Source organism: Garra rufa, chromosome 9, assembly GCF_049309525.1.
Source record: "Garra rufa chromosome 9, GarRuf1.0, whole genome shotgun sequence".
Lineage (NCBI taxonomy): Eukaryota > Metazoa > Chordata > Actinopteri > Cypriniformes > Cyprinidae > Garra > Garra rufa.
In genome coordinates this window covers 27,154,223-27,163,582 of record NC_133369.1, presented here as the reverse complement: position 1 = coordinate 27,163,582, position 9,360 = coordinate 27,154,223, and positions in this window count along the sequence as shown.

Here is a 9,360-nt window from a genome sequence, read left to right as displayed (position 1 = left end):
GTACATGTTAGAAAGGCTGGGTTAATGCGCATGCGCTACCTTTGACCTGTGCGTATGTGTAGGAGGAGCGAGAATGATTCAGCAGGAAAGTGCAAGGACTGTGCGTGTTGAAGTGTGCGTCACTGAATAAAAGTAAGCTATTTGTTTATCATAATAGTGATAATTGTTAGTTAAACAGTTTATTATGAGTGTGAATATTGTATTCTTCTGTTAGTAAGTGATTTAAGCATTTATCCGAGTTAATTGCGTATCTAGCACGTTAAATGTGCTTTGCCGTCATTATCATAATGACTGAAGTTCTCATGGATAATGTAATAATGCAAACGAACGTCAGATTTGTGTTCTCCTGTATGTTACTGTATATTAGTAACTGGATCGCTGTTAATTTGAAGCTTATGTACACAGTGTTCGTGCCGACGTGCAGTTTATGTAAATTACCTCAGGAACGGTTTTGATAATGAAAGTGTTCGCCATCTCTAACCACAAGGTGGTAGTGTTGTTACGAAGTTTAATTGATGTGTATAAAGTTTAAGTCTCTGATAATAGTTAACCTGAACATTCAATAAGAAGTTAAGCATTTCATGTGAATGTCTTTGGAATAATATTTCTGGAACATTTAACTAAATCTACCTCTTATTCCTTTTGTATTGTAGACCACACACACACTCACGCATATAAGCTCAACAAATACCTTTCTAGTAACCTGTAAAGCCCGTGTACAGCTGTGTTGTGTGCATCTTGGTTGGAAATTACTTCTGTGCTAAGAGACATTAAACTCTTTGGACGAAACTGATCAGACCCTGTGTTTTGACTGACACCCCTTGAGGAAAGCTAGATATCACACTTCACCTAATACAGTCCTTTCAGTTTGACTCCAAAACATTGGTCCTTCGAGCCGGATCTGGCATTCCTCATGGACAAAGAATTGATCAGTAGCAACATGCAACCAGAAGAAGCGGCTGCGCCTGTTGTAAGACCTAAACGTCATGTCCATCCTCCTGCATACCTTAAAGACTTTGACCTCACGACTGTACGTCAAAGACAAGTCAGTCAGCCAGTATTCCCTCACACAACACAGCGTTCACAAGGGCTTGGAGATGCTGCAGAGAACATCCCTGCACCTTCTTCTAGAGTATCGAGTCCTGTAAGTCAATTCCCATGGGACACTTTGGATGAATGGCCAGTTGCCTACCAGAAGGAACATTCCTTTCAAAATGTGGATGACACTAACCTGCAGCCACCTTGTGCCAGTTATGCCTCAGTGCAACCTATTCACTATCCTCAGCCTTCTCCATATCACCGTCCATGGGAAGTACAGCAGCCTACTCCACTATCACAGACATCTTACACTACACCGGATAGGCCACCCATGCATCATGAAACTGTATCCTACCATCAAGGGGCCACATTGTCTCCATCAATGCTTCAGCCCACGTATGGTCAGCGACAACAGACAGCCTGCTCAACCGCACCATCCCTGAGGACACCCCAGCCCTTTCCGATTATGACGAGAGGCTACTCACATAGTGTGAATCAGGGGACTGTCTATCAGAATCTGCCCAACCCAGCAGAGGAAAGCACTGTTGATCCTCATAGTGACTCTAACATGCTAGACATTATAGGAAAGATGATGGGTGAACTTCAAATCATGAAAGATCAGATCCTGGCTGCCACACATATTAGACCACAAAATAATCCAGCCCAGTGGGGTGACTGCAACTACCAAAGTCCCACTCCTTTGCAGCACCCTGAGGCAACCAGTTCCACTCCTTATCAGAAAAGAGCTCAGCCATTATCCAGTCATCATCCAGAAATTCCTGTCTCTCCTCAGTATTCAAGAACATTGTATGAGAACCCTAGAGAGACCTTTACACGTCCTGAACAGGTGTTTTTCCAGTCCAAGCAGTCCATTGGGCCAAAGCCAACACAGAGATCTCCTTATTCTTTGAATATGACGAATCCTGCAGCACAAGAAATCACATACCGAGGTCCAATGCCAACCATACCATACTTTATCACCAAAGACCCCAGTGAGTTTACACGGTTGAAGATAGCCCTTGAGAACCTCTTACCACGTGATTCCACAGAACTGTTCAGATACCAAATCTTGTTGGATCATCTGAGACTAGATGAAGCACGCTTGGTAGCAGACTCCTACCTCAATTCAGCATCCCCTTACTCAGATACCATGGCTGCTCTGGACGAAAGGTTTGGTCAACCGCACAAGTTGGCACTAAAGAAGATAGCCAAAGTGATGGATTCCCCAGACATCAGGCGGGGTGATACTGAGGCATTTGACAAGTTTGCATTGCAGATAAGGGCTCTAGTTGGTATGTTGCAGACACTTGGCGATAAAGGTGAAGCCGAGCTTCAATGCGGGTCACATGTAGAGAGACTACTGAGTAAGTTACCTGTTGAGATGAGATCAGGATTCCGAAGACAGATGTACCACCGTCCTGGATCAGTGTATAACCTTCGTGAATTCTCTGAGTGGTTGCAGTATGAGGCCTGGTGCCAGAGCAGTGAAGCACAGGTCAGTTACAAAGGCCAGAGAGTGGAGCAGAAATCAGAGCGCAGACGAGAAACAAACCCAGCTGCCCGTTCAGCCACCATCCTCCATGGAGCTAATGACACTGTTGTGTTGGCACCTGCTGAGCCATCTCAAGCCAAGCCAGCTAGAGTGGAGACCAAAGTTCCACCTAAAGCCTTTTGCCCCTACTGTGATAAAGAGGACCATTATCTCAGTCAGTGTGCCACCTTCAAGTCCTTCAGTAAGCAACAAATGATAGACTGGATCAAAACTAATCATCGTTGCTGGCGTTGTGGGCGGACCCACCAGGCAGCTCAGTGCACACTTAAGAAGCCTTGCAGTATCTGCCGTGGAAAGCATCTGCAAATCTTGCATGAGGTCAACACAAAGGGTACCAAAGAAGATTCCTGCCTTGTCAGCTCAACTGCTGAGACCCTATACTTGGATAGACCTACTGATTGCAGACGTGTTCTCCTCAAAGTCATCAGAGTCTTGCTACGCTATGGAGGTAAGACACTCGACACCTATGCCGTCATGGATGACGGGTCTGAGCGGACTATACTTCTCCCTGCTGCCGCCCAGGAGCTCGGAATACAAGGCCAAGCTGAAAGCATAGCTTTGCGGACAATTCGCCAAGAGGTGCAGACTGTCAGTGGTGCATCAGTTTCCTTTCACATATCTCCTGCAGATCAGCCTAAGAAGATGTTTAAGATTGCCGCAGCATTCACCGCCAAACGCCTTGGTCTGGCTAACCATTCGTATCCTTTGAGCATACTTAAGAGATACAAGCACCTGAAAGATCTTCCCCTGCAAGCCTTTGAAAGGGTATGTCCTCTACTGCTCATTGGGGCTGATAATACCCACCTGATAACACCAATACAACCTGTCCGTCTTGGCCCACCTGGTGGTCCCGCTGCCATCAAGACAAGGCTTGGATGGACCCTGCAGGGACCAGTCAGGCTCCTGGAGACTCAGTTACAGCCACAACAGTGTCTTTTCTTGTCTCTTACCCCTGCAGAATTGGAACTCAAACGAGATGTTGAGAAATTATGGCAACTCGATGTTCTGCCCTTTCGATGTGAGAAGCAGGTCACGAGATCCAGGGAGGATCGCCAAGCCATTAACCTTTTAGAGACCAGGACGTCTCGGGTGGAGGTAAATGGGATATTACGCTATGCGACACCCTTGCTGCGCAAGAAGGATTTCCCCTTTTTCAGTGCTCCAAAGGAGGCAGTAATGCCAAGCCTCAGGAATATGGAGCGACGACTGATCCAAACTCCAGAGAAAGCAGCTGTATACAGCACTGAGATAGAGAAGTTGGAACGGAGTGGTGCAGCTTCTAAACTCATTACAGATGGAGGTACTGGAACAGGAGAGTCTTGGTACATCCCACACCATTTAGTCAGCCATAATGGTAAGGACCGTGTTGTGTTCAACTGTTCCTTTCAGTATAAAGGATTGAACCTGAATGATTTCCTGTTGCCTGGTCCAACCCTGAGCCCCTCTCTCCTGGGTGTCTTACTTCGCTTTAGAGAACATAGCGTAGCCATCAGCGGTGACATCCGTGGGATGTTTCACCAGGTCCTGCTGTTACCTGAGGACAGGCCCCTCCTGCGCTTTCTCTGGCGTGGCATGAGACGAGATGAACCACCAGATGTTTACGAATGGCGAGTACTGCCGTTCGGCACCACGTGCAGTCCATGCTGTGCATCCTTCGCCCTTCAAAGACATGTCTTGTCGCACAGCACTCCAGATGAAGATGTGAGACATTCCGTGGAGAGATGCTTCTATGTGGATAACTGTCTCCAGAGCTTACCATCTGCTCAAGAGGCAAGACAGTTACTGGACAAACTTCGTGAGCTGCTGGCAACTGGAGGGTTCGATATTCGTCAGTGGGCCAGCAATGTGCAAGAAGTCGTCAATCACTTGCCAACAGAAGCCAGATCTTCGAAGCTAGAACTGTGGCTTGCACATGATAAAGTAGATCCACGTGAATCAACCTTGGGACTGAGCTGGCACTGTGAGTCAGACAACCTAGGATTCAAGCACAGACCCGTTGATTATGGAGCTCTGACAATGCGGAACATATATCGTGTGCTAGCGAGTCAGTATGATCCCCTTGGTATCATTCTTCCCTTCACAACTCGTGCAAAGCTGATTGTCCAGCAGCTCTGGGCAAAGAACAGAAACTGGGATGACCCACAGCTTCCTGAGGACCTTCAACGAGCATGGAAAGTGTGGGAAGCTGAGCTTCAGTATTTACCTCATGTAGTACTTCCTAGATGCTACACCCCATCCAAAATGGACCACCCTGCAGTCACACATGAGATACACATCTTTACTGATGCTTCAGAGAAAGCGTACGGGGCAGTCACTTACCTACGCTCTGAAGATCCTAGTGGGAGAATACACCTTTCCTTTCTCCTGGCCCGGTCCCGTGTTGCCCCACGTAAGCAGTGCTCAATACCCAGACTGGAGTTGTGTGCTGCTCTTGTAGGAGCGCAGTTGGCCAAACTTGTTACAAATGAGCTTACCTTGAAGGTCCAGAAAGTCACTTTCTGGACAGATTCAACAACTGTCCTCCACTGGCTACATTCCGAATCATGCCGCTTCAAGGTATTTGTGGGTAACAGAGTGGCGGAGATTCAAGAATTAACAGACCTAAAGGCATGGCGCTACATCGACTCCGCCAGGAATCCTGCGGACGATATCACCCGAGGTAGGAATCTGAAGGACCTTACTGAAAGCAATCGATGGACCCAGGGACCAGAATTCCTCCTCCAACCTCAAAGTAATTGGCCATCACCCCCAGCCATGCACAGCCTGGAATCTGATAATAATGAGGAGCTAAAGCGAGGTACTTTCTGTGGCATGATTAATTCAGCACCACAGAATGCAGATGGTAGCAAATTTAGCACCTGGAAAGACTTGGTTGAATCGGTGGCACAGGAGCTGCATGGGGCGGCAGAACAGAGTGGTTCTCCTCCAGCCAGTACTTACCAAGATGCTGAGCTGATTGCACTGAGAAAGGCCCAAATGGACAGTTTTCCCGATGACTATCAGCTATTAAAGAGTAGTAAGCCTGTTCATTCTAACAGTCGACTCCTTTGCCTCTCTCCAGAGTTCGATGAAGCCAGCGATCTAATCCGAGTTGGAGGACGATTGAGACGCACAGAGGGTCTTGATCCTGACGCAGTACACCCAATTGTATTGGATCCCAATCATCCCAACACCCGTTTACTCATCAAAGATTATGATACCCGCCTTTGCCATCCAGGATCGGAACGAGTGTTTGCAGAGCTACGCCGAAGGGTATGGATCTTGAGAGGCAGAGAAGCTGTAAAGAAACACCAGCGAACATGCCTTGAATGCTGTAAATGGAGGTCAAAGCCAGCTTCACAGAAAATGGTAGATCTTCCTCCATCTCGACTTCGATTATTTAAACCAGCATTCCATTCAACTGGAATGGATTGTTTTGGACCCTTAATGGTCAAAGTGGGACGTCGAACAGAGAAGCGATGGGGCCTTTTATTCAAATGCATGACCACTCGGGCTGTGCACCTCGAGGTCCTGACATCGATAGACAGTGATGCCTTTCTCATGGCATTGCGACGGTTCATAGCTCGACGTGGGAAACCCGCAGAGTTATATTCGGACCAAGGCACCAACTTCCGAGGGGGTGAGACAGAGCTTAAAGAGGCATTTCATCAGCTCAGTCAGGATCTACAGCAGCGGCTAGCTAAGCAACAGATCAGCTTTCATTTCAATCCTCCCTCTGCTCCACACTTTGGAGGTGTGTGGGAACGAGAGATTCGTTCAGTCAAGGCTGCACTTTACACCACCCTGGGATCAGAAACAGTGACCGAAGAAGTTCTTCAAACTGTCCTCATAGAAATCGAGGCCATCTTAAATGCCAAACCACTTGGGTACGTATCAGCGGACATTGCTGATTTAGATCCGATCACCCCAAACTGTCTTCTGATGGGGCGGCCAGACAGTTCCCTGCCCCAAGTTATCTATCCAGTATCTGAACTTCTTGGAAGACGGAGATGGAGGCATTCACAGGTGTTGGCTGACAGATTCTGGACAGCCTTCATAAAGCACTACTTACCAGGATTGCAAACCAGAGGGAAGTGGCATTATCCATCAGCAAACATCAAACCTGGAACAGTCGTTATGTTGGTTGACCCCCAGATGCCTCGCTCATTCTGGCAGATTGGTAGAGTAGCGAATGTCTTCCCTGGGGCCGATAATCGTGTACGAACAGCTGAGATACAGATAAAGGACAGAGTTTACACAAGGCCAGTAACCCGCCTTGTTGTACTGCCAGAAATCCCTGATGAGGAGGACAACATTCCTGTCAGTGACTGAGACTGTACAATGTCGGCCTTTCAATCGAGCAAATTTGGACCCAAATTTGGGGGCGGCAGTGTTAGAAAGGCTGGGTTAATGCGCATGCGCTACCTTTGACCTGTGCGTATGTGTAGGAGGAGCGAGAATGATTCAGCAGGAAAGTGCAAGGACTGTGCGTGTTGAAGTGTGCGTCACTGAATAAAAGTAAGCTATTTGTTTATCATAATAGTGATAATTGTTAGTTAAACAGTTTATTATGAGTGTGAATATTGTATTCTTCTGTTAGTAAGTGATTTAAGCATTTATCCGAGTTAATTGCGTATCTAGCACGTTAAATGTGCTTTGTCGTCATTATCATAATGACTGAAGTTCTCATGGATAATGTAATAATGCAAACGAACGTCAGATTTGTGTTCTCCTGTATGTTACTGTATATTAGTAACTGGATCGCTGTTAATTTGAAGCTTATGTACACAGTGTTCGTGCCGACGTGCAGTTTATGTAAATTACCTCAGGAACGGTTTTGATAATGAAAGTGTTCGCCATCTCTAACCACAAGGTGGTAGTGTTGTTACGAAGTTTAATTGATGTGTATAAAGTTTAAGTCTCTGATAATAGTTAACCTGAACATTCAATAAGAAGTTAAGCATTTCATGTGAATGTCTTTGGAATAATATTTCTGGAACATTTAACTAAATCTACCTCTTATTCCTTTTGTATTGTAGACCACACACACACTCACGCATATAAGCTCAACAAATACCTTTCTAGTAACCTGTAAAGCCCGTGTACAGCTGTGTTGTGTGCATCTTGGTTGGAAATTACTTCTGTGCTAAGAGACATTAAACTCTTTGGACGAAACTGATCAGACCCTGTGTTTTGACTGACACCCCTTGAGGAAAGCTAGATATCACACTTCACCTAATACAGTCCTTTCAGTTTGACTCCAAAACAGTACATTTTCAGCAAGTTTTCATGTATGCGTCAGCAATTAAGTGTTGTGTAGAACTGTAAATATTCTTCAAATGGTCTGTATTTACAGTCAAACCAGAATTTATTCAGACTCCTTCAAAATGTCTTTTTAGTTTATTAGTTGATTACATTATTAGTTGATTTACTATAGTTTAGAAAATGGTAATAAAATTATGGCAGGAACTCACTGGTAAATTGTGTCAGAACGAAATCATCTTGACAATGACAGATAACATGGATAAAAAGATATGGAACAAAACATGGTCAGGTTAAAGTGTGAAATTTTGGTCCCATATTTTTTTTAAATCAGTTTCACTGGTTGAAGAATTTTTGGGTATATAGTGTACGTACATAAATGAACTATAGTGTCCTGCATCCACTAGTAAAAAATATAAAAACTCTTGTGTCTGAATACTTTTTGGTTTGACTACATCTGCCCAGTAGTTTCATTGGCGTCTTACCATTAAGGCCGCTTTCACCCAGCACTCCGCAATATTTGCTTTTGAAACCTTGTACAATGACGGAGACGTGAGGATGGTTAAAACAAGCTGTTCCGTGTATTTCGTCCCTTGAAACATTTTATGCCACACACTCAGGTCCATCCCCCCCCCCCCCCCCCCCATCCATATTCAGAGAGCGCATTGTGGGCTGTAATTTGTGCGGGTTATGAACGGATGATCGCTTCTCGTCGCAGGTTGCCAGAGCGGCCGCAACAGCGGCCCACCCACCTGTATAGGAATAGCTAAGTGCACACCGGCTAATTGCTGTCTGTAGGAAGGGAAGCCGATGAGGGGGGAGATATGAACCTGAAGTACATATACAATAATCGAAAAAATTCTGTGGGTTACACAATAGGCCTGCAAAAACGTCTCGCCCTTTTCACCTGTGAGAATCACGGTATTAAGAAAAACATAAATGAATTGCTCTACGAGCTCAGAGTGGTTAATATTTCATGCCCTCGGTGGATTATGTGCGGCTGATTGCATCGCTCTCCATGGTGCTGAAATGGCGATTGACGGCTGTCGATTAGCCAGAGTAGACGCTGGTAGACGTGATAGCTATGTGATTATTACCCCGAGCTCATCTGTTTGATATTAGATTAGGTGCAGATTAATTAAAGGAATATTTATCCGATTTAATCAAGCATGCAATAATGCTAGATGATTAATCTTAGATAACTCTTGTAGCCTAACTAATACAAGTTGCACAGAGTGCAAAGAAGAGAGCTTCATGTAGATAGACATGTTTATGCTTTTACCATAGGCTGTGAGAAGAATAGGCAACGGCTGTGTCATCATGCAGGGTTGTTTTGCATTCTTTTATTTGCATTTTGTTCCCAGACACATTTAGCAACCGCTATACGTCTTCATTTCGAAGACTTACTGTTTTTCTGCAACCCGTTCTTGGTCTTTAAGGGTAAGGAATCAAGATTATTAGAGTCACAAACAAAATGACATCGTTGCCATGGCAACCGATCAGTGTGTCTCCCCTCAACACACACACAC